The sequence below is a fragment of the Cupressus sempervirens genome, chromosome 11, assembly GCF_028749045.1.
Source record: "Cupressus sempervirens isolate cs-2001-9-10 chromosome 11, ASM2874904v1, whole genome shotgun sequence".
Lineage (NCBI taxonomy): Eukaryota > Viridiplantae > Streptophyta > Pinopsida > Cupressales > Cupressaceae > Cupressus > Cupressus sempervirens.
This window is the reverse complement of record NC_143128.1, coordinates 365,537,726-365,565,024: the sequence shown is the minus strand read 5'-3', so window position 1 is coordinate 365,565,024 and position 27,299 is coordinate 365,537,726.

The window sequence follows — 27,299 nt, the reverse complement described above, 5'->3', positions numbered from 1 at the left end:
CCTACAAAACTATAAAGATTTGTGGCAAGCAATAGATTTGATGGGTATGCCTGATTGACTTAGATTTCAAATTTTTTTTGCCTTAAAGTGCAAGAAGAACCTTGCAATCAAATACCCACATGGGAAGAGATTTTGTTGAGTTGGACGCGTATAGACAAACAAATTTGACCCATTATGGAAAGGTAGATAGGAAGACATTCCCATGTTGAAGCTAGCCCAAACTAAAATATCTCTAGTTTTTTATCCAAGAACCATACAAAAACAACCTGACCATCATTCATTCTTGATGACATCTTTATCACCATTCAATCTACAAGCTATACAAATAGAAATATAGTTAGAGTGTAACTTCCAAGATATTTAACAAATAAAAAATATAGGAAGCCTTTAATTATATGTGACTGCATCTATAGGGTACAAGGAGTCTATAGCCATTGAATATAGATACTTTCATATTTGAATAATAATTTGAGCATATTCATCTTTAAGACTTTTTTTTGTTTTGAAGTCATAGAGTTTCAATGAATTGTTAGATACGTATTTGTATGTCTTGAAGCATAAATGATAGTCCTTTCTATTTTTGTGTAGTATTTTAAGGGTTGTATGTATGCAAGAGAAAACAAGATTTATTTTGTTTCCAAAGACTAGTTGTTCACCCCCTTTTGATTTCATCCAAAATATATATATTAAATGTGTAAGTTCATCCAACTGTAGAAGGTGTAACTGCCTCACTGACCATAAATAGTTAAAATTCTTTCTTAACCACACAAGACTAATTCCATTATTGATGACATGTATGTATGCTTGGTAGTCTGATAACCCAATCTAAATCACTATAAATAAACCAAAAATGCTATCAAAGACTAGGAATTTAAGTTGGCATTTTGGCTAACATGTATCCTACAAATGCAATGTAATTTCATTCTCTCTTTGTTTGTATAGAAGACCAAAAATATGGTAATGGTCACTTCTTATTAAACCTACTAACTTTTAGCATGGGTATAAGAAATTTCTAGTCACCACATGAGTATTATGGTTTTGTGTATTGAATTTGTTTGTATCAATATGACACCAAGAATATTGATGGTCTCTGGATATTTAAATTTGGCCTGAAAAACAACAATAATATTCTATATTGGTACACCTAACTTCTAACGGGCTAGAAGATAGGTAGGCTACTCTTTATCAGGTATAGAAGAAGAAGTGAAGAAGAAGGTATAGATAGAATAATTAATTAGGATTTCGCAAAAGTCTTTTGTCTCATATCAGGAGTATTTTTTCTTGTCTGCACTAGCCCAGTAGGTGGGTGAAGTGATCAAATCCCATTTTAAGACCAAATCAAGTATATATGATTAGATGTGTATGATTGAAGGGTTGGTCCAATGTTCAACTCCTATAAGAGGGTATTTCTTTTTAGGCCATGGGTTGGTTTCATGAAATAGGTAACACTTCAAAATCTCAGGTGGGTCTAACACATCTTCATCTAAATAATGAATTCTTGAACTTACAAACTAAAAACTCACCTGGAGAAGAAAGCTTGTAATGCCCCTATTAGGCTACTAGAAAAACCCATTTTCACAAACCCCAACCAGTAGGATATTTCTTCATTTGACTGGTCAAATTCATCCTGGCTTAGCCTAGGTAGTGGGAGCTCCTATCCCCATCTCTTTTTGTGAGTTTCATACCCCTTTCACCTATCCCTCCTCCCCGATCGAGATTAGCTACTACAAAAATGTAGTGCTCAAACATTTTACTCTAAAGGCTCCTATGGAAATTTTCTCCTTTTTTTGTCCTAAACTCGAGTTGGTCAAAATTTTGACCAACTCGGGCATAAAACCCTAGTTTGGTCAAAATTTTGACCAACACAGGGATAAAAATTAAGTAAAACATGAAATCATAGGCCAGTATGGCCTTTCGTCAAAAATTTTGGTTAGAATAACTGAGAGGGGGGTGAATCAGTTACTCAAGGTCCATAAGTACCATTTGAAAAATAAAATATTAAACAATATATGATTTTCTTATCCTATTATAACTTGGTCTCTACTATATACTGATAAACAAAATTACTAGTAATTCATTGTCCTAATATAACAGACTTGTTGAATGTAAACATTTAAAATGTAAAACACCATAAAACATTCAACACAAGTTTGACACTAGAATTTAATGTGGAAACCCAATTTGGGAAAAACTGCCAGCAACATGTCACCACTTTTTTACTTTTTTGAAGTGACCTCTATTAGGATCCAACCTTATTAAAGGTTACAATAAACACTATCAAATGTGACCTAGTTGGAGGATTTAATCACCCTATTAGGAGTGGCCTTATTAGAGGACTTTGATCATTCCATTAGAATGTCACCTTGCTAAAGGATTTACATAGAATTGTTCAATGACTTTTCGGTCAACCTTTGATTAAAAGGATTTCAATTAAAATTATTTATAATAATTAAACAAAAAATAGTAGGGTTTGATCTGTATGATATACAACTCACTTTTTAGTTTCATATATCTATTCAGTCCATGTGTTGATTCCATGATAAGTATTCCTTGTCACCTCTATCTTTTCTTTGCTGGGCATTCCTTCAAGAAATCATCCGTCTCTTCAAAACAATCTTAAGCCTTCTTTTTAGATTATCTTTCCAACCTCAATAGTGTTGTTTCCTCTTACTAGAAACATGCACATGTTCTTTGTTCTTTCTCTTTGCTTTTCACACTTTACACTCTTGTGCATTTACCCTTGTGTGCCTCTCTCATATAAAGTTTAGCTCTGCACCTCCTTAAATAAATAATTCTAGTTTATCATTTTCCATGATCACTATAGATATTAGGGTTTACAATATGACTCATTGTATATGTCCATCTTCCTTATTTTCTAAAAACTTCACATTAAATTCATTCATTAGGTATGATACCTAATCATCTCCTTGAATTAAATGATCTAACTAATTAATCTTATCTTCAACTCAAATTTCATATCCCAAGAAATCAAGTAAGTTGGCTGGAAGTCATGATTCCTCATACACATTCAAAATAATGTTACTTAGAAATTACTAAATTCTAATACGCATTCATCACTAAATTCCTTGGTTATTGTATAAGTTTTAGCTCGGCATTGATACAACTACTCAGTCAATATTGATGCTCAGTCAACACTAAATTTTCTTAGCACTTACTATGGCTCGATTGACACTAGCATTACTCAACACAAACTTCAAATTTCCTTGATCTTTTACTCTCTTGTTCATTTAGTTTTTACATAAGTGATATATCTTGACTTGTGCTATAAAGACTTGAATATTAACATGATTTAAACAATCACTTTGTTTTGTCAAAGTTTAATTAGTCAAATGTCCATTGTAGCTTCCTTTTCATAACTCAACATTTCCTCTAGGTACATTTGTAATTTGAAATCTCTCAAGTCCTCTTCATCAATCAAATAGATATGACATTTAGAGCAAGTAGAAATATGTCTCATCAGTAGATTTGACATCAATGATAATAGAACAATTGTTCCAATTGTAGTTTCCAACAAGCATCACTTCTACCTTTCCATGTATGTAAAAATCTCATACACAATAATAAATTGATGATAATTTTAAATATCATAAGAATAGAAACATTAAAAATACACACCCTAGCAACCTTAAGATCAAAAGAAATTTCAAAACTAGTTTTAATCTAAGTTCAAAAAGTGGAGAACAAAATAAATAGAAATAAAAGTGTACAAAGGTATCATGAGATAGATCATATTAAATTTGATGCCTAGGTGGTCACAAAAAAAAAAAAAAAAATCAAGCTAACCCTTCATCACATAAAATTTAATAAAAAATACTCTAACATTTCCAAAAAAATAAAGTACATACTTAGACCGTCACTAATCTCAAGGAGGAAGTAGATGCTACACAACACATTTCATCATAGGTACACTAAATATTGAAAACAAACTACTTGAATTACAGCTAAGCATAGTGAACTCAAGGGCCTAGCATGAAACCAAAAATTTTGATACCATGTGTAAAGATTGATTTCCCATTCATTGAAAATACAATCAATAATCATATTGACTGTATGTTGAAACAATATATACCAAGGTAAGGTCAACCAATGTTAAAAACATAAATGTAGACATCATAAATAACATAAGCTCCAAGTACAACAAGAAACCAACCAATCTATCAAGTGCAACATGTCATCACATGACTATACAAATAATTAATACAACTAAGAAATTGGCCTACATATCAGCTTCAATACAACAATAGAGAACAAAATAAACTTATATCAAATCTAACAAGCATCAAGAATTATCAACGAAAAATGTTGACTTTTAGGTCGAAAAAAGACCCATGAGTACATAATATAAGAATCAAACCATGAAATAACATCAAACACATAAAATAAATATGTCATCAAACCTTTATCCATCTACATAAAAATTATATCTCCAAAGCCTTTGGATCAAAGTACATCTACTATCACAAGATGGGAGTGTGGCCCAAGTACTTTTACCGCCCAATCATAGAGCAATTAGTTCGCCCAAAGTTCTTGAAATGAAGAACTCCCTAACCCTACTTGAGGAACCTAGAAACTCAAAAGGGTTTATTAAATGGAATCTTGTATAGCCATGTGATTAATTCTACTTGCATATATGCCAATGAAGAAACCAAAAACAAGTGGTAGGGGAAAAATAATAGCCATGTATAAAAAATATATGTAAATATCAACTTTGGTAGGGAAAATTTACACTAAAATTATTGGTTTGAAGAATATATATTAACATATCATTTTTTCCCTCCCTTGAATTCCTCACATTTAGCACCCTTCAAACTGTACTTTCTTACAAAAAATTTATCACAATGACATTAAGAAAATATGAAAAGGACATACCACCTTTTGAACATTGTGAAAACAAATGAGAAAACTAGATGAAATCAAACAATGATTATTACCACTCATAAATTTGTAGTTCAGGATTTCCCTCCCAATGCATAGAAGAAACACCTTATTGTATTAAATCTCAAGCAATTAAATAACACAAAACAACATCTCGGTAATTCAATCTGTAAATATGAATTGCAAAACAAAGCAATACAAAAACATGCACAAATCTCCAAGCACACAAGCAATAAACAATTTGAATTATAAGTAAATGATTTATTCACAATCATTCTCTAGCATCATTACCAAATCTAAATAGTAGAATAAACTTTTCTTCTCATTTCTCCATATCATTTATCAATGGAGTGCATTTCAACCTTTTACAAAATAATTTGCTAACCTTTTGTGTCAATGCCAAATTGCATTACAGTCACATTATTTGTTTGTTCTTATATTTTTAGTTATTGGTTTGATAGCTAAACTAAAATATGGAAGAAAAAAAAAACCAGTGATATCTCAATGGTATGTATCAAATGTGATTCATAAGAAGCCATGTAAATTAAATAATGAATCTTCAAAATTGGGGGACTTATATTTTACGTTTCTAATTGAACTAAAATAATTTAACTCCTTTTATAACACTATAGTAGAGATATTATACAAAGAGAATAATTTATTAAACACCCTTCCATATTTTTCAAATATAAATTCAGCCATTATGGGCTTTAGAAGATAGTATTACCAATTCATGGCTTGATTCATTACCTTAAAATTAACATCGGTCAAACCTTCTAAAAAGTCTTTATATAAACACAACAGATTTGGAACCCCATCTAAAAATAAATTGTACAATAGTAATTTGACTCAGAGCATTCATGTTTTTAATTAACCTATTTTATACAATTGTCTTTGATGTTACACAAATGTCATATCAGTCATCAGATAGAGTCTACCAAGCTCAGTTGGTTAGAAAAGTAAAAGATAGAGACTACTGAGCTCAGATGATTAGCTAAGTGAATTACAAAGTCTACCAAGCATTTTTGGAAGTTACACTATGGAGAAAATTTCTACCGAGCTCACTTGAGCATTAAAGGATTCTAAGGAAAAAGTTAGTTTCTATCGAGCTTACAAGGTCAGTGAAGGAAATGTAGTTTCTACCATGTTCACTCGATCTCTAAAGGATTTTGTAGAGTTCACAGTGTTTACCAAGCTTCACTTGCTTAACATTGGAAATCATTTCAAAAGCAGTGTTTACCAAGTAGGGTCGGCCAATGAAAGATTTTATAGTTCTGGGAAATAAAGTTTAATTATTTCATGTAATGTTTGTAGCTGACTGATGTAATGATTATTGGTAAATGTAACTTGTAAATGGGCTGACTTGATAATTTGTATGGTATAAATAAAAGGTCAAGTTGTGAATTCTAAAGTATGATGGATGAATGAGCAAGCATGCAAGTGATTTGATTATGTGAAGAGGAAGGTGTGAGAAAATTATGAAGAAGGATCAGATATCCTTGAGAGGCAAAAAAGGTGTATTTGATCAATGAGGATCTAGTGAAGTAGAACAAAGATTTGTAATAGCAAAGATTAGTTGCATCTCATTCAGGTCACTCATTGTTACATTCTCACAATTGTACTAGCAATTTCTAAATCTCTTTACAGAGTTGGATTAACAACCATTCCTATAAACCCTCTAACAAGGTGGACAGTTCTATTGAATTGTTCTAAATTCCTCTAGCAAGGCCACTCCTAGCAAGGTGTTTTGTAATCTTTAATAGGGTTGGCTCCTAATAGGGCTCACTTCATAAGAGTGAAAATTAATAGCTAGTTTTTCCCATATTAGGTTTCCATGTTAAATCTAGTGTCTCTTGTGTTGATGTTATTTCTTTTATGCATGCATGTTAAATCTTTGTGAATGCTTAATAAGTTAACATACATCTACCGAGTTACAACATTTTTCTATGTGGCTACCGAGTGACAATAGTAACTAAGTTTTAAGACATCTAAGAATTCTATGGATTTTTTTTTGTGGTAACTGATTCACCCCCACCCCCCTTAGTTACTCCATCTATGTTTCCAACAATTGGTATCATAGATTTTGGTGCTTACAGGAAGGATTTCAAGGATCTAATCTAAAGATCGGGATGTCTTACAAGAGGAAAATTCCAAGGCTTAACAAGGATAAGTTTTCAGCATGGCAAGGTCTCATGAGACTCCATCTAGCTTCCATTGGAGATACAGGATTGAAATATCTTGATCAAGCATATGTGACTCCTTATGGCACATTATCTGCTAATGGCATTGCTAAGAAGAAGACTAATAACACCATGATGATAGACATTGCATCTGCCCTAAGGTATGAAGAATTTGATGATGTCAAGGACTGCAAAACTACCTTTGAAATGTGGAACAAGCTGAAAGATTTCTATGGAGGTGATGATAATGTCAAAAGAGCCAAAGTAAAAAGTCTAAGAGGTCAATTTGATCAGATGAGGATGAGAGAGGACAAAAACATTGCCAAATATGTTGAAAGAGTCAAAGTATTTTTTAGTTCAATCAAGGCTTCTAGAGGAGACATTCAAGAGGAAACAATTGTAAGTAAAGTTCTTAGAACATTACTTCCCATTTATGCAATTAGAGTTTCTGAAATTCAAGAAAGAAGATGTGAAGCAAATCATAAGATAAATTTAGAGGCCATAGTAGGAAGACTGACTACATTTGAGCTAGATAAATATGACAACTATGTTCCAACTTCCAAGAACATTGAATCAGCATTTGAAGCCAAGCCTTCACTCAAGGAGAAATGAAAGAAGATAAAGGATTCTCAGTCAAAAAGTGAAGAAGAATCATAAACAAGTTTTGACAGTGATTTTGAGGTGGTTAAAGCTCTACTTGCAAGGAAATTTTCTAGAGGCAAAGGAAAATACAAAGGTAAGGTTCCTCTAATTTATTTTGCATGTGAAGAAAATGGTCATATTACTGCTAGGTGCCCAAACAAGCAAAATAAGGACGATAAGAAAGGTCACAAGTGCAATGGCAAGAAATATTTCAAATCATTCATGGACAAAGGTAAGAAAATATGTTTCATGGCTAAGGATTCTAATGATTCTGATGAAGAAGAAGATAAAATTGTTTAGATTTCTTTGAAAGATGAATTTGATAATGATGAGGAAGATAAAATGGCACTTATCTCTCGTGTGAGAAAAAATAATACATGGATCATAAATAGTGGTTTCTCTCATCATATGACTGGTGACAAAACAAAGTTTGAACATATTGAAGACTATGATGGTGGTAGTGTGAGGTTTGGTAATAATGAACCTTGTTGCATAAAAGGAAGAGGAAGAATCTCACTAACCAAAGAGCTTGTATGCAATAATGCCTATTGGGTTGAAGGTCTAAAACACAATCTGTTGAGTGTGGCATAGCTACTCAATAATGGATTCAAAGTGGAATTCATGCATGGAAAAGCAAGATTGTTGGATGACAAAAGGAAAGCTGATTGGATCAGGCATTCAAACAAAAGGAAACTTGTTCTATCTTGAACTTGGTGAATGTTCATGTTTTATTGCTCAAGTTGAAGAAAGTTGGTTATGGCATAGAAGGTTATGTCATGTGAATTTTGATAACCTAGTGAAAATAAGAAAATTAAGGAAAGTAAGAGGCATTCCTCATATAAAGAAACCTGATGTTGGTCTATGCAAGAATTGTCAGATTCTTAAGATGGGAAAGACTAGCTTCAAAAGTAAGAACTATCAATCTGAAGAAGTTTTGGAAATTGTGCATACTGATTTATGTGGACCTATTGGAATTGAATGCTATACTAAAGTTCTTCATTCTTTTTGTTGATGATTACTCTAGAATGAACATTGTCATGTATTTGAGAAAGAAAACATAAACATTTGAGAGATTTGAATGGTATTTGGCTAGAGTAGAGAAGGAAATAGAGAAAAGACTAACATTCTTAAGGTCAGACAGAGGTGGTGAATTCATCTCCCATGAGTTCAATAACTTTTGCATTGAAGGGGGAATCAAAAGATACGTATCAGCACCTAGAACTCCTGAGTAGAATGGAATAGCTGAAAGAAGGAATAGATCTATCATGGACTGTGCAAGAACTTTAATTATTGAAAAGAACATTTCTATCAAATACTAGAAGGAAGCTATCAGCACTACATTTTATACCTTGAACCAAGTACAACTGAAGAAGCACTCATCCAAAACCCCCTATGAGTTATGGTATGGCTTAAATCCAATGTAAGTTACCTAAAAGTATTTGGAAGCAAATGTTACATTTTGAAAGAATCTAGAAAAGGTAAATTTTATGTGAAGGGTGATGAAGGAATATTTTTGAGATATTCTTGCAAGAGTAAAGCATATAGATGTTTGAATTTTTCTACTCACAAAGTCATAGAAAGTGCACATGTCAAAGTTGATGAGTTTGTAGAAAGGACTGAAGATGAAAGCAAAAAGGAACCAGAAGATTATAGGAGATTTTTTTTCATTGAACTTGATACAGTGCCAGATATATCTGTCAATCAAGAATCTTCTACTCTTGAGTCTTCAGTCACCGAGTTACAATAACTCGAGTCACATTCAGATACTACCAAGCCAATTCTTATTGAGTCTAAAGGGCCTGAGCAACAAATAGAATAGCTAGAACCTGAAGATGAAACACAAGAGGATGATAATGCAATTCATTCAAAAGGCAAGGAACCTGTATTAGCCAAGTATGTTAGGAGGCATCATGCCCTAGATCAGATCATTGGAGACAAATTTGAAGGTACTGTAACAAGAAGTAAGCTAAAAGGTACTTGTTTACTTGCTGATTTTGAACCTAGAAATTTCAAAGATACATTAGAAAATGAAAGTTGGATTGGGGCTATGAATGAAGAGATAAAGAAAATAGAGAAGAACAAAACATGGACTCTTGTACCTAGGCCTAAAGACAAAAATCTGATTAGAACTAAGTCGATATTCAAAAATAAGTTTAATGGAGATGGTAAAGTGTCAAGGAACAAAGCTAGACTGGTATGTAAAGGATATTCTCAAGAAGAAGCAATAGACTATGGAGAGACTTTTGCTCCTATTGTAAGATTGGAAGGTGTCAGGACCCTACTTGCATATGTTGTATACAAAGAATTTAAGGTTTATCAGATGGATGTCAAATTAGCATTTCTTAATGGTATACTGGATGAAGAAGTCTACATTGAGTAGCTTGAAGGTTTTATTGATCCAGACAAGAAAGGCATGGTCTACAAATTACCCAAAGCATTGTATGGTCTGAAACAAGCCCCTAGAGCATGGTATGAAAGATTGCATAACTATCTTATTCAGATTGATTTTTAGAGAACTAATGACAATAGGAGCTTGTATATCAAGGAAGGATTAGATAACAAGATTTTTTTGGTAGAAATATTTGTGGATGACACTTTGTTCACAAGAAATGATGATCTTTGTAAAGAATTTTTAGAGAAAATGAACAAGGAATTTGAGATGTCAATGTTTGGTGAGATCAAATTCTTTGTTGGTCTTCAACTTCTACAGAATAAGAATGGCATCTACATTACTCAGTGTAAATACATCAAAGAGATACTTAAAAACTAAAGCTTACCAAGGATGATGAATCAAAGGAGATAGATTAGACATTATATAGATCAATGATTGAAAAGTTGCAGTATGTAGTACATACAAGGCTAGATATTGCTCTTGCAATTGGTATTGTAGCAAGATTTTCAGCAAAACCAAGAGAGAATCACATGATGGCAATCAAAAGGATCATGAGATACATGAAAGGCACTGAAGATTATGGATTATGGTACAAATTTGGAGGTAATCTATATTTGAAAGTGTTTACTGATGCAGATTGGGTAGGAAACATTGATGAAGAAAAAAGTACAAGTGGAGGAGCATTCTTTCTTGGAAAGAGGTTGCTTTCTTGGACAAGTAAAAAGAAAAATTGTACATCCCAATCTACAAGAGAAGCTGAGTATGTTGCAGCAGTAGTAAACTATTCTAATATTGTTTGGTTCAAATAATTATTGGAAGGCATGAAGGTGGAAATCAAATAACCTATTGTTATGTTTTGTAAAAATACAAGTGCAATCAACATATCTAAAAATATAGTGATGCACTCAAAAACCAAGCACAATACAATAAAGTATCACTTTGTCAGAGAATTGGTGTTGGATAAGGAGATCAGATTTGAATATGTCCATACAAAGGAACAAATTACTGACATATTCACCAAGCCTTTACCTAAGGATGCATTTTTGTATCTGAGAGGTAAGATAGGGTTCATTCCCCTATCTGAAGCTCACTAAAATGAAGTTTTAGTAATGCATCAAAAGGTATCAAGTTGATTTTTTAGTTGATGCAGCATAATCATGAGAACATTGCATATGAGTTAGTATTTAAGGTACATTGATACTGATTTGGTTTGCATTGTCTTTGGCATGTGTTGTCAAGTAGGAAGAGTATACTATCATATCTTTCTTAAATTTGAATTTGTTTGTGAAGAGTTTGTTGTTTATGTAATTCCTTCATAGAGGGAGATTATTGTATTTGAGAAGTTTGTGGAATAAAAGTTAAGAGGGGAAAATATTCTACCAGAAAAAGACTTGTTCTCAAATTTAATTCTTTTATGACATGTTGTGTCGCCATCAATGTGAAAGAGGGAGATTGTTGGATACAATTGTGCAATTGTGTGTTGTCTTTGATGTTACACAAATGTCATATTAGTCATCAGGCAGAGTCTACCAAGCTCAGTTGGTCTATAAAGTAAAAGATAGAGTCTACTGAGCTTAGATGGTTAGCTAAGAAAATTACAGAGTCTGACAAGCATTTTTGGAAGTTACACTGTGGAGATAGTTTCTACCAAGCTCACTCGAGCATCAAAGGATTTTGTGGCAGAAGTCAATTTCCACTGAGCTCACAAGATCAGCGAAGGAAAGTTAGTCTCTATCGAGTTCACTTAGTCTCCAAAGGATTTTGTAGAGCTCGCAGTATTTACCAAGCTTCACTTGGTTAACACTGGAAATCATTTCTAGAGTAGTGTTTATCGAGCAAGGTCAGCCAATGAAGGATTTTATTATTTTGGGAAATAAAGTTTAATTGTTTCATGTAATGTTTGTATCTGACTAATAAAATGATTATTGGTAAATGTAACTTGTAAATGAGCTAACTTGATAATTTGTATGGTATAAATAAAAGTTAAAGTTGTGAATGCTAAAGTATGATGGATGAATGAGCAAGCATGCAAGTGATTTGATAATGTGAAGAGGAAGGTGTGAGAAAATTATGAAGAAGGATTAGATATCCTTGAGAAGAAGCAAAGGTGTATTCAATTAGTGAGGACCTAGTGAAGTAGAACAAATATCTATATTAGAAAAGATCAGTTGCATCTCATTCAGGTCACTCATTGTTACTTTCTCATAGTTGTAGCAGTGATTTCTAAATATCTTTACAAAGTTTGTTTAATAGCCATTTTTATAAACCCTCTAACAAGGTGGACAGTTCTATTGAATTGTTCTAAAGTCCTCTAGCAAGGCCACTCCTAGTAGGTTGTTTAAATCCTCTAACAAGGTCACACCTAACAGTGTGTTTTGTAACCTTTAACAGGGTTGGCTCCTAATAGGGCTCACTTCAAAAGAGTGAAAATTGGTAGCTAGTTACTTGGTGGTTTTTCTAATATTGGGTTTCCACGTTAAATCTGGTGTCTCTTGTGTTGATGTTATTTCTTTTATGCATGCATGTTAAATCTTTGTGAATTCTTAATAAGATAACATAGATCTACCAAGTTACAGCATTTTTCTGTGTGGCTACGGAGTGATAGCTGTAACTAAGTTTTAAGACATTTAAGGGATCTGTGGATTTATTTTTGTGGTAACTAATTCACCCCCTCCTCTCAGTTACTCCATCTATATTTCCAATAATAACCTTCTTCTACAAAGTTTGATTCTATAAAATACTTATATGCATTAGATAATTTTCTATAAAGTTTAATTGTGTATGGTACTCATATGCAGTAAACAGTTCTAGTAAGAATTTGGTTTAATGGAATAAACATCTATCTTTTACTCTAGTCCCATTTACACTCAATAAATACAACCTACAAAGTCACTAATTTCCAACTTGTAGAACTCTAACTATTATGTTTGATGGTAAGATTGTGTAAAATCTCTAATTTATTTTAACTAGCCAATTTTCATCAAGTGTCTTACTAGTTTATTTGAAGAACTTATCTTTTATTTTTCTCTTCAAAAGGATTCTTTGTATAAAAGTTTATTTGAAGAACTTATGTGCATCTTCAAAATGGAGAAATGTCATATTTTCTTCGTATAAAAGTGAAATTTATAATTAATTTGGTATAGAAATAAAGTTTTCTTAGATCATCAAAGGAAACATGACAAAGAAATTTTACCCACAAAGCTTAAGATTCCACTATAATTTTTCCATTTTTTTCTCAAGTATCATACTCTAAAATGTTGGAAATATATTTAGAAAAATAAGAGAGATCACTATAGCTATGATAAAATTAAAAAAAAATTAAATGATCTTTATTTCTTTAAACTGTTCAAAACTCAACTGGATTTTTCCTACTTATCAAGTTATCGTTGTGGTGAAGATTTGTTGAGAAAATTATGTAGTATGTCTGAAAAGATAAGGCAACTGGTGCCAATGGTGTTGGAGAATGATTTATATCTAGTCTTGGTAAATACATTCTTTGTTCTAGTTTACATTTCTAATTACAATCAAATATTGTACACCATTATATGAATTATTGATGTTTATGACCAATTTATGAAACCTAATAACTATATTAAATTCCAACTTTCCAAGTTTTAGGGCCAACTACCATCAAACATCAATTCAAAATTTAAATCATTTCGGATTAAACCATAAAATCAACCAACTCAATGAAAATTGATGGAAATCTATTCAACATACAAATTTATGGCTAACCAATTTTAGATTCTAAAAGTAAAAAATCAATAATTAATCTAAATAAATAAAATTTTAATCTTCAGGAAAATAAGTTGGTTAATCATTGGAGATGGTTTCTTGAGGAAATTTTTCCCATGGTTGGACCTTTATTTTCTAAATGCTAAAACAATCCACATTTCCAATATCAAGTGGAGTATACTACTAAAAGGCAAACTAAATTATTTGATTTTTTTTGTTCACATATACTTTGGTATAAACAAACAACAATTGGAAACATTAAAGGAAAGAAACTTGCTCAAAGGATAGACAATGAAAGTTTAAGAAACATAGAACCTAGGAACGAGAATGACTTTTCAATTTCCTTGACAATTAGTCCTGACATTGTTGAGCACAATAGCTCCACTCTCATTTGATCCTATGCAAAAACATCCTCAGTGTGCAGCAACCAAATCCCCACTCAAACAACTCTACCCCTTTCTATTTATTTATTTTAATCATGCACTCTCCTCCCCAATATGGCTCTCACGCTTCCTATTTTAGCAGACCCTTTTCTCTTTACAAATTAGACATATCTAATTAGAGAAGTTTCACATTATCTATATGAAATTCCACTATTTACTCAAGTTTATGTTAGCATATTACCTCTAACTGGTGAGTGGTTTGTATATATCCCTCACCTTAATTTTTTGCTTACCATCTTTGTGGAAATAACTTTCATGCTTAGTTATTTATAAGAGTTAAAACTCATAGTTCAAATTGATATATTCAAACCCCTCAACTTCTAACTATAGTTTTTGATTGACAAGTTGATGCAGGGTGTTCCTCTTAATACCATAAGCTCATAATAGAAACATAGAAATAACAAAAAATGCAAGAACAAAATATAGACATCTTATTTGCACCACAAATGCAAAATTATAGAATTCATGAATACAATATGTTAACCAACATGAGTGCCTTCAGTACAATAAGTTGCAAGACAAGTTGCGAACTATAACCCAGAGCTCTCCTAGACAATGTTTGGGCTTTTCTTAAATAGGCAATTTTATGCTACCCGGGAAGGTTCTAGATGCTCAAACTTAATACCTAGGGTCAATAGATCGTAGCAATACACATAGAGTCAGCCAAATACATCTGTGACAAATTATTTTAGAAATTTTAATAGCCCAACTTCTGAAGCCCATAACTCATGAATCATCACTCTGATTGGCTATTAGATCACTTTTTGAAAATGCCAGCTCCTAATCTACAGGATCAAAATCACACTAGCAACCTTTCGTTGAGTTTTTAGACCTCATCTAGGCACTCTAAGGCCTTAAATGGTGAGCTTGAAGATTTTTCTACAAATTATTCCACCAAAAATCTACAATAACTTCTCTAATACTTAAGTTGGAGCAATGAGATTTTTATGGTAAGCTTATATCTCTTAAATGAACCTTCCTGTAGAAAATGAGAACATTTCAAGCTCATATGATAAATTTACTAAAAATAGCAAGTTCCTATAAATAGTAACAACCATGTCTACTAGTCCTTATTAAAATAGAAAAGACTAAATTTAAAATATTTTTGGGTGATGCAAGATTGCCTTTAGACCCAGGATGCTCCTGCATTAGACACCTAGGGTAATTTGAGAAGTGACCCTTTCACATCTCAGGTATTCAGAGGAAAACCAAGATGGTTAACCTCCTTCTTTACTAGCCATGATGAATTCACAATTGGCCTCCCTTTCCATTGAATAGATATTCCTCATAAGTTTTGTTTCTGGTACTTTTTCCAATATGATTGTCTAGTATCTCCTCAATCTCTTGTGTAGCCGAACTATCTGCTGGAATATTCCACTATGCTTCTACAACTTAATCTCCATCACCTCCATAATACTCTGTCAAATCTGAAATATTAAATACTGGTGAAATATTCAATTCAATAGGAAACTCCACTTCATATGCATTTTCATAATCATGCCTTTTCACTATCTTACATGGTCCAAACTTAGTCATCTTCATCTTATTATATGTACCCATTGGAAAATGCTCTTTTCTCAAATGAACCATGACTTCATCTCCAATATAAAATTCATTATATCTTCTTTTCACATATACCTTAGCCTTATACTATGTATTCTTTTTTATGATGTGCTTCCTTACCTCCTCATGGACGTTCTTCAAATGTTCAGAAAAATATTATGCTTCAACCCTACTTATCTCTCCTCTATCCAACTGCCTCAATTCAGAAGAATTTCTAGGACTACTCCCATATACAATCTAGAATGGTGATTTACCAGTACTCCTATTGACAAAATTATTTTATGCAAATTTTGCCTATGGTAAAATCATATCTCATCCTTTTGGTTTATCTCCAACCAAGCATCTCAACAAGTTTCCCAAACTATGATTCATAAGTTCTGTCTATCATTCAATCTACAAATGATGTGATGAACTAAACTTCAAATCTATCTTCAACTTCTTCCATAATGTACGTTATAAATACCCAGCAAATTTCCTATCTCAATCTGAAACTATACTCTTTGGTAGACCATGTAATCTCACCACTTCTCTAAGAAACAAGTCTTCTACATGAACAACATCACTAGTCTTCTTGCAAGGAATAAAATGTGTCATCTTTGAAAACCTATCAACCACTACAAAAATAGAAGCATGCACACACTGTGTCCTCAGTAATCCAAGAACAAAATCCATGATGATATCCTTTCATGGCTTATCTAGTATGGGTAATGGTTGATACAATCCCATATTCTAATTCACTCCTTTTATCATCTAACATACTCTGCAACTTTGTACAAACTTCATCACATCTTGCTGCAACTATGGCCAATAGTAATTTTTAGCAACCAAAGCTATGGTTTTATCTCTACCAAAATGTCCATCCAATCCTCCACTATGCTTCTCCTTGACGAGATTTTCTCTCATTGAACTTCTGGGAATGCACAACTAGTTTCCTTTAAATAACATATTATCCTATATCATGAAATCCAACCACTTTGTCCTATCAAGTGCAACAAGTTTTGTGCATGTCTTCCATGCTTCACCAAAATCAAGATCATCCAGATACAATATACTGAGTTCCTTGAACCCAACCACCTCTATCTACATTTCTATCAACAATAGTTGTCTTCGACTAAGAGCATCTACAAATTTGTTAGACTTCCCACTCCTATGTTTGAAAAAAAATGTATAACTCTGCAAAAACCCAACGCACTTTAAATGCCTTGTGTTCAATTTCCCTTGACTATTCAAATATTTCAAACCTTGATGATCAATATAAAAAGAAAACTCCTTGGGAAGAAGATAGTGTCTTGACTTCTTCAATACTTGAACTATAGCATAAAATTCTTGATCATAAATAGAATATTTTCTTTTTGTAGCATTCAAATTTTAACTGAAATAAGAAACATGTCTACCTTCTTGGCTCAAAATAGCTCCTATTGTAGTACCGCTAGCATCATAGTCTACTTGAAACACCTTATTAAAATTAGGAAGTGCTAAAATAGGTTTCTTAGTAACTTTCTATTTCAATAGATTGAAACTCTTATCTGCTCCTATAGTCCACTTAAACTCTCTCTTATCCCCTCTCATTGTTTCAATCAAGGGTCCACAAATAATGCTAAAACTTCTTATGAACTTTCTATAAAATATACCCAGTCCATGAAAAGATCTTACCTCTGTCATACTCCTTGGAGTAGGCCATTCAAAGCTAGCCTTCACTTCCTCTGGGTCCATTTTCAAACCTTCTCTTGAGAGTACAAATCTTAGATATACCAACTCTTTCTTTACAAAACTACACTTCTTCAAGTTTATCAACAACTTCTCTTCCCTCAACTTATCAACCACCTTGCAAATATGAATCAAATGCTCCTCTAATGTCTTACTAAAGATCAATATATCATCTAGGTAAAAAATGACAAACTTACCTTGAAAATCCTTCAGTACCTCACTTATAAGCCTCATGAAAGTGCTCAGTGCATTGGTTAGCCCAAAAAGCATGACTAACCTTACTCATACAGTCCTTCCCTTGTCTTGAAAGTAGTCTTCCACTCATCACCTTCTTTGATACAAATCTGATGGTACCCAATCTTTTAGATCTATCTTTGTGAAATACTGAGCTCCACTCAAATAGTCCATAATATCATCCATCCTCAACAAAGGAAATGTATACTTTATAGTGATCTTGTTGATAGCATGAGAATCTATGCACATCCTCCATTCTCCATTCTTCTTTGGTGCTAACACTGTTGGTACAGCACATGGACTTAGACTCTCTCAAATCAACCCCTTTTGCAACAACTCATGAACTTGTCTATTTAACTCTTCACTTTCTACAAGTGTCATTCTGTGTGCTTCCTTGTTTGGAAAACTAGCTCCTAGAATGAAAACTCTCCCAAAATATCGGCAACTTTTGTAGGTACCTTTTTTACTTCTTCTTTACTATCTTTAGGAATTATAGCAAAACACATATGGTCATGCTTCAAACCTTTAATAAACTCTTTTCCATCAACAAATCATATTATGGAAGCACTACTAACCTTTTCTTCTTTATCCTTCAAAGGCTTCAACTTATGTTTCACTCCATCCTTAGTCAGAGTGTAGGTATTTGCTGACCCATCATGTACAGCATGAATTTCAAACTACCATGGCCTACCCAACAACATATGACATACATCCATAGGTATGATACCGCATAGTACCCCATCCTAGTAGCTTCCAATCTTGAACTTCACTAAGCACTACTCATTGACCATGACCTTGTGGTCATCTTGCACCCAAGCAATACAGAATGGACATGGGTATTTCTGCCTATTTAGCTTCAACTTGGTGACCATCATTTCTGACACCAAATTGTTAGTACTTCCACCATCAATTTTCACATCACAATACTTATCTTCACATCTACACCTTGTGAAAAACAAGCTCTTTCTTTCCTCAGGTTCATTCTCACCACTTAGTGAGACTCTTTGGTTAACTAGGACTTCTCCTCTCTCGGCATCTTCAAAATGTGAGGATCTAGCATCTTCATCAACATGTGTAACTCTTAGCTGACCCTCTATTCTTTGATCTATCCTTCCTTGGCACTAGGTACATTCAAATGCTCTATGCCCTTCTTCTCTATAGTGAAAACATTTTCCATAGAAGCCTCCTCTTCTAGATCCTTGTCCTCTACCTCTTCCTCTCTGGTCTCAATTTTTTTGATCATGGAAGCTATTGAAATTGTTTCCCCTCTAGTTCTAACTACTACTTTGAACCTCATCCTTGTTCTTTTGATCATCATTATGACCACCACAAGATCATCCACCAAATCTTCCACTGCGACCTCTTCCACTATTCTTATTGTCAAACTTCTTGCTTAGTTTCTCCTCAACTCTTAGTGAAAATTGATATGCCTCCTTAATACTACTCATTTCAAACCAAACTAAGTTCATTTTGAATATGAGGCCTTAACCCATTAAGATAATGGGTGACTTTCTCCTTATCAACTTATGCATGGCCAGTTCTAATGAGAACTCGGTAGAACTCTTTGGTATACTCTTGAATAGATTTTCCTACTTTCTTCAACCATTGCATCTTCTTCAACAAATCAAGCTTGTAATCCATAGGAATGAATTGTCACTTCAATTTATCTTTCATTCAATCTCATCTAGATATTTTTTCCTATCCCTTTCTATTTCACTCCAATTGAACCTCTTGCCACTAGATCTTTGCATGTCCCTTTAGTTTTGCCTTCACAAACTTGACCCTATCAGGATCATCAATATCTTCATACTCAAAGTATTCCTCTAGTTCATTGATCCAATCAATTAGTTCCTAAAGGTTAAGATTTCCCAAAAATGTGGGAACCTCAAACTTAGGTCTTTTTCTTATCTTGGAGATGGCCCTAAAAAGCCTCTCTTCCTTTGGATTTAGAACCGCCTCTGCTTCCACATTTTCTTCTACTTCATCCTCATCCTTGCTTTCATCTCTTATGGAAAGATTTATTCCTCTATATATTTGTTTTTCCAATTCTTGCATTTTTCTTTGGAGGGCTCAAAGACCCTTAGGTGTAACACCTATAGCTCTTCCACCATGCTCTCTCCATGGAGGCATTTTTCTACTCTCGTTGAAACCCTAGTGAAAACTACCTCACAATCGGCAATCTATCTGCATACTTAGCCCAAATCATGATCCTACTGTGAACTACCTCACAGTTAGTGATCTATCCACACAGTCAAGAACTCTAGCTCTGATACCACTTGATGTAGGGTGCTCCCCTTAATACCATAAACTCATAACCGAAACACAGAAACAATCGAAAATGTGACAAAAAAATATAGACTTCTTATTTGCACTGCAAATGCAGAATCATAGAATTCATAAATACAATATGCTAACCCACATGGGTTCCTTCAGTACAATAAATTGCAAGACAAGTTGCAAACTATCACCCAGAGCTCTACTAGACAATGTTTGGGCCTCTCTCAAATTAGCAATTTTATGCTGCCAGGAAAGATTTTAGAAGCTCAAACTTAATACCTAGGGCTGATAGATACTAATAATACACATAGAGTCAGCCAAATACATCTTTGACAAATTATTTTAGAAATTTTGGTAGTCCAACTTTCGAAGGTCATAACTCATGAACTGTTGCTCTGATTGGCTATTATAACCACTTTTCAAAAATGTCATCTCTTGATCTACATGCTTAAATTCATTGTAGCGCCCTTTCATAAATTTTTTGGAGCTCATCTAGGCAATCTAAGGCCTCCAACAATGAGCCTGAAGATTTTTTTGCAAATTGTTCTAGCAAAAATCTGCAAATAACTTCTCCAATACTTAAGTTGGAGCAATGAGATTTTTATGGTAAATTTTTATCTCTAAAATGAACCTTCCTATAGAAAATGAGAACATTCTAAGATCATATGACAAACTTACTAAAAATAGCATGTTCTGATAAATACTAACCACCCTGTCTACTAGTCCTTATTAAAATAGAAAAGACTGGATTTAAAATATTTTTGCGTGATGTAAGATTGTCTTTACACCCAGAATGCTCCTGCATCACATGTATTGATAATTAGATATTTCACTTTCCTAATTTCATGCACTAATTTCTCCTATATTTATTCATTTTTTTATAAATACACTATTGAAAACTCAATTATAGAAAATTTGATATTTGAAATAGAAGTGAAATTAGATAAAAATCTAAATTGTTGACAAACAAATGGAATGGGTAGAGGAACAAATTGAATTACCATGCCTAGAAGAAAATTGATTGATGTCACATCAGCATAAGGCAAATAAAAAATGTCAAATGAAAGGTGGAATAGAACCAAATACATTAAAACATATACATGGCAAATAAGGAGTCAGGGGTAATGCAATATCAAGCACTGAGACCCATGAATGGATAAAAGGTTTGATGAAGGTATATTATATATTAAATATTTATTTTCTTTATCATTATTATATAATTATAATATCATATAAATATCTAATGAAAGTATATAGGCATAGATATTATTTAGAACTATTTGTCTATACAAAGTATAAAAATTCAATGTATGTTTAAATTTGATAATATGATTAATAATTAAATATAAATAGATATTTGATATTGTAAGAAGTGAGAAATAAGATTTATACAAAAGAATATCAATTGAGAATTCATGTGTAAGCATTTTTTTTACAACTCAAGTCTTATTATTAAAGTATAAAGTAACTTCCAACTTATGGAAGGATAGAGTTATTGGGGAGAGGAGCTTGTTTAAATCAAATCCTGCACTTTTTTCTGTAGTTAAAAGGTACATATTTTAAGGTCTAATATAATCCTAATGCATAATGCTAATAAATTGTGGATAAGTTTATAAGAACTCTTCTATTAGTTATGTCTTGGATAGGGATTTTGTATAGGAGGAGGAGTAAATCAGCTGCATTAGGGCTAAAGAATCCTAATATGGATAAATATCTAAGTGAGCCCGAAGTTGAGTGTATGAAAACTTGAGTAGCAATAAATATACCATCCACAATAGAATTAAATATGTACCTAGTGGGTAGGGAGTGTGCACAAGGGAGGAAAAAATTAGTCATGTTGGGCCAAGAGAATCACCATATGGATAAAGATCTGAGGGAGCCCCAACATGTCCAAACTCAAGTAGTAGTAAATATGCCATTCACAATGGAATTAAATTATATGTACCTAGTGGGTACGGATGTGTGTACGGGGAGGAGTAAATCACTCACATTGGGACAAAAAATTCTCAATATGGATAAAGATTTGAGGGAGCCCCAAGTTGAGTGCGTCCAAACTGAAGTAGTAGTAAATCTACCATCCATAATGGAACTAAATATGTACCTAGTGATTACAGAGTGTGCACAAGAGGATTAATTTAGTCGTATTGGGGTAAGAAAATCCAAATATGGATAATTATCTAAGGAAGCCCTAAGCTAAGTGTGTGCAAACTTGAGCCACAGTAAATCTACCATCCACTAGGGAATTAGACACCCTATTATAGTATTAACTAAAATAAAAAAATTTAAATGTGTATCTTCAAGAAATTTTGATTTCTAGACAAGGAAAATGAGTATAAAATTCATGATCAAAGTTGGTAAAATATTTCCTTAACATTTTTTTAAAATTGTGAAAAGTAATCTAACAAGTTGTTATCATGTATACTCTTTCTTTACATCGTGTCTTCATGCATTAATGTGTTTGCTTCATATCTTCCTTGTGTCTTCATGCACTCATGTGTCTACCTTGTATTTATATTATGTCTTCATGTATTATCGTGTCTACCTTGTGTCTTCATTCATATGCTCTTGCATAGGCCATTATATACTGACATATGTACTTTGCAAGTATTTAATAGATATGTAGGAAATATAATGAGTCTAACCTATGAATTAATTAAGATCAAATCAATTACTTGAGGACAAGAAAATTTGAGATGGGAGGACTATGATATCCCCACTAAAATAAGATTTAATAACAGATAATTATTAAAATATTAAAAAAACATAAGTAATATATAATAATTGTATTATAAATGAATTGTATATATACATATGTTAAAGCATGTAACTTTGGTATGACAATAATTGTGATCAACATATATATACATATGTATATATGTATACCAATATGATGCACACATTGTTATATATTTAATAGCAATATATAATACTTTGCACAGTTAAAACCAATGATCATATATATTATCTAAGATCTCATTTTAGACATGATTGAAACGTATTCTAATTCCTTTGATTTAAGATCACTATTGATCTATATTATATCAGGTTGTAGTTCATAATGATCAATAATACATGATTAAGACATGTGTTAAGTCTATACAAATTGGGTTTGATAAACCAACACTAAAATGGTGTGATGGTGAATGTTCATGTCTCCATTCAGAGACATGCCCATTCACCCTCACACCCCTTCATGTGATATGTATACTTGATTCACCCGACATAACAATGTATTGAAATCAATTAATGCAAGCACATCAAAGGATTGATTTAGATTTCAAGTTCAAGAACATTTTATTATCTCTATTATTTCTTTACTAACATATACATATTCTAGAAAAAATCTATTCTTGGACATCAGTTTCCATACTTGCAATCAAAATTTATGCATCTATCAACCTCGAATTTGAAATTTGCTAAGAAAATTTACATGGTATCAGAGCCTTATTAAGGAGAGATCTCATTAAGTTTAAGAGATCATATTTCACATTAAATTGTAGTCTCTCATTACTCTTCTAGATGACAAATATGTTAAGATTCAAACACCATCTTACAAGTTTTAATAACTTTGAATTCTAGAAACTTCACATAATGATGTTATTAAAAGAAAACAAAAGAAAGACTTGTCCAAAATTCAATTTTTTAGATATGACCAATATGGACATTATGCACTAAATTGTCCTAATTGATCAAAACTTCAATCATCATTTTCTAAAACTGATAAATCAATTGAAGATCAAGATACTGAGAAATATACCTTCTACTCAGCCTTGTCTAGTCAAATATCAACCAAGTTCAATAATTGGATAATTGATAGTGGATCTTCAAGACACATCACTGGATATCAAGATAACTAAGAAAATATGCAAATAGAATTTAGATGAAGAAGCTACAATTAGGGATGATTTTGCACATTCCGTAAAAGGAATTGGGACCTGTACCATCAAATTAAAATCTAGAAAATCTATTTAGCTTCCTATAGCTCTATATATACCAGGTATTAAAAAAAATTTGATATCTATATCGGCACTTGAAGTTGATGGTTACAGAGTTACTTTCATGTAAGGAAAATTTCTTCCATGGGCAAATAATTTGACTATAAAGAAGGCTCAAACAATAGGAGTACAGCAAGGGCTATTATATGATATTTGCACTAAGACAAATCTTATACTTGTTCATAAGACCTGAGATTCAAATGAAATATGGCATAGAAGATTAGGTCATATCAACTTTTGTTCTTGAACATATATGGAAAATTTGGTAACTAGAATGCCTAAATTAAGTCTATTCACAATGAATCCTACAAAGGTTGTGCCTTAGGAAAAAATAATAAAAATTTGTTTCCTCGTAGTTTGAGAAAAACTAAAGATGTGTTAGAACTAGTGCACTCTAGCCTATGTAGACCCATTTCTACACCATCCATAGGAGGGTTCTTGTACTATGTGATTTTTTTTATGATTTTTCAAGAAAGACATGGATATACTTCCCTAAGTGCAAAGAATATGAAGAGATTAATTCTAAATTTAAAGAATTCAAAACTATCATTGAAAATTCCTTATAAAAGAAAATTAAAGTTCTAAGAAGAGATAATGGGAAAGAATACACTAAAATATTTAAAGAATTCTACAAACTTGTTGTGATTAAGAGGGACTTCATAGTTCCCTACAATCCTCAACAGAATGGAGTTATTGAAAGGGAAAATAGAACCATTGTAGAAGTTGTTAGGGCTATGATATATGATCAAAACTTGAGCATGTCATTTTGGGCTAAAGCATCTAATATAGTAGTCTATATTAAGAATAGATGTCCACACTCACATTTGGACAATAAAACTTCTAAAGAAGAATTTTTAGGAATGAAACTTGATATTATCCATTTAAGAATATTTGGATGTCCTGTGTATTTGTGTGTATGTAAGGAGAAAAGGACAAAGTTAGAACCTACTAGAAGCAAACGAATTCTTATTGGTTTTAGTGAAATAGTAAAAGGGTATAGAATCTACATACCTAGAGAGAAACAAATAGAAATTAGCAGAGATGTCATATTTGAAAAAGATATTTCTTTCAAAAGAGCCAAAATTTCAAATGAACTACATACAGCTGACTTATCTTGTTCCTTAGAAGAGGCTCTTCCTAAGGTTTAGAGGGAGAACCATGAAGAGACTTCAAATGAAACTAAGATCCTTCCTAAGACTCAAGAAGAGAGTCTTGATAATAATTCTAAGAGGCCACTTTGGGCAAGGGAAATTATAGAGGAAGGAGATAAATTTGTAGCACCTTCAAGGACATTCAGAGAAAGAAAAAGACTTCAAAAATTAGCATACATTGCATTCATGTTTTTGAGCCCAAACTCATAACATTCTAATTTGAAAAGCACTTAAACATTAAGCTTGGAAAGATGCAATGGTGGAAGAATATCAATTGATACTAAAAAATGATGTTTTGGATATAATTCCTAGACCTAAAGGTAAATCTATTGTTTCTTGCAAATAGCTCTTCAAAGTTAATTATGCTACAGATGGTAGCATTGAAAACATTAAGCTCATTTTGTGGCTAGAGGATTTTCTCAAAAGGAAGGAATTGGATTTGAAGAAACTTTTGCACTGTTTTCTAGGTATACCTCAATTAGAATTGTATTAGCCATTGCAATAGCTAAAGGTTGGAAAATTCAGCAAATGGATGTGAAAACTACTTTTCTAAATGGAATAGTTGAGGAAGAAGTATACTTGGAACAACCAGAAGGATTTTTGACTCACAATGTTGCTTCATAAGTTTGTAAATTAAAAAAGGGCTCTATATGGACTCAAAGAAGCTCCCTGAGCCTAGTATGAAAGGATTGATAAATATCTTCTAAGTCTTGGATTCACCAAGAATGTTTTTTATCAAAATATTTACTTTAAAGTAATGAAAGGTGATATGTTGATGGTCTTCTGATTACTAGAAAAAGCCATTTCATTAATCAATGTAGGAAAGAATTGACTTCTAAATTTGAAATGAAGCATTTAGGGATTCTTCATTACTTCCTTGGATTGGAAGTTCATTAGAAGTTTGGGAATAACTTTCTACATCAAAATATGTATACTATTGATATTCTGAAAAGATTTGGAATGTGGAACTGTTGACCTACGTCAATGCCTATGGAAATAAACTTACACAAGCTAAAGGAAGCAAGTGTTGAATCTAGACCAGTTCATCCCACTTTATACAGATAGATAATTGGGCCTCTGATGTATCTTGTGAATACTCAACCTAATATCTACTATGTTGTCAATGCATTAAGTCAGTTCATGTGTGAACCTTGTGAGAATCATCTTGTTTCTTTGAATCATATATTAAGGTATCTTCAAGGCACTATTGGGTATGAACTTAAATAAGAGACTATTAGCTTGGAGTTACATGGATATATTAATTTTGATTGGGTTGAAAGTGTAAAAGACTGGAAGAGCACATTAGGATGTTGTTTTAGCTTAAGTTTAACTATGATCTCATGGATCTGCACAAAGCAAGCTTTAGTTGCTCAAAGTTCTACTAAGGTAGAGTATATTGAAGTAGCAATGGGAGCTAGAGTAGTGTGGCTTTGAAAATTGCTTTCTAACTTATTCTATGAGCCTATGAAACCTACCACTATTCACTATGATAACCAAAGTTGTATCAAATTGTTCGTGAACCTAGTTTTTCATGATAGATCCAAGCATATAGAAATTCCTTACTATTACGTAAGAAACATCATGGAAAGAAGAGCTATTCAATTGGAATATATTAATACACATGATCCAATATCTAACATTCTCACCAAGGAACTTCCTAAAGTGAAGTTTGATCATTTCAAAAAGAAACTTGGTTTGGTTGAAATGTAAGTTTATGAGATTGAGTCCCAACTTTGTAAATTTTTATTATGTTTAAAGTGTAAACTATTTTGTCATATGTGTGACTCTATGACTTAAGGTCCTACCCTATGTACATTATCAAAAGGTTACAATGTTTTATAATGAAATTTTGATTCTAATACTATAAAGTGACAAATTTATAATTATTATATTACTATCATGATGAATATCATGTGACTTCATATTCATGGGCAAATCATGTTAGTTAAGAAAAAGGCATGTCGATAGATATCATGTGATGTAATATCTATTTAAGATCAATATCTTCAAACTCATGGTGGATATTATGTGGCATAGTATCTATCAATATACCATGATCTCTTATGGTAGATATCATGAGACTT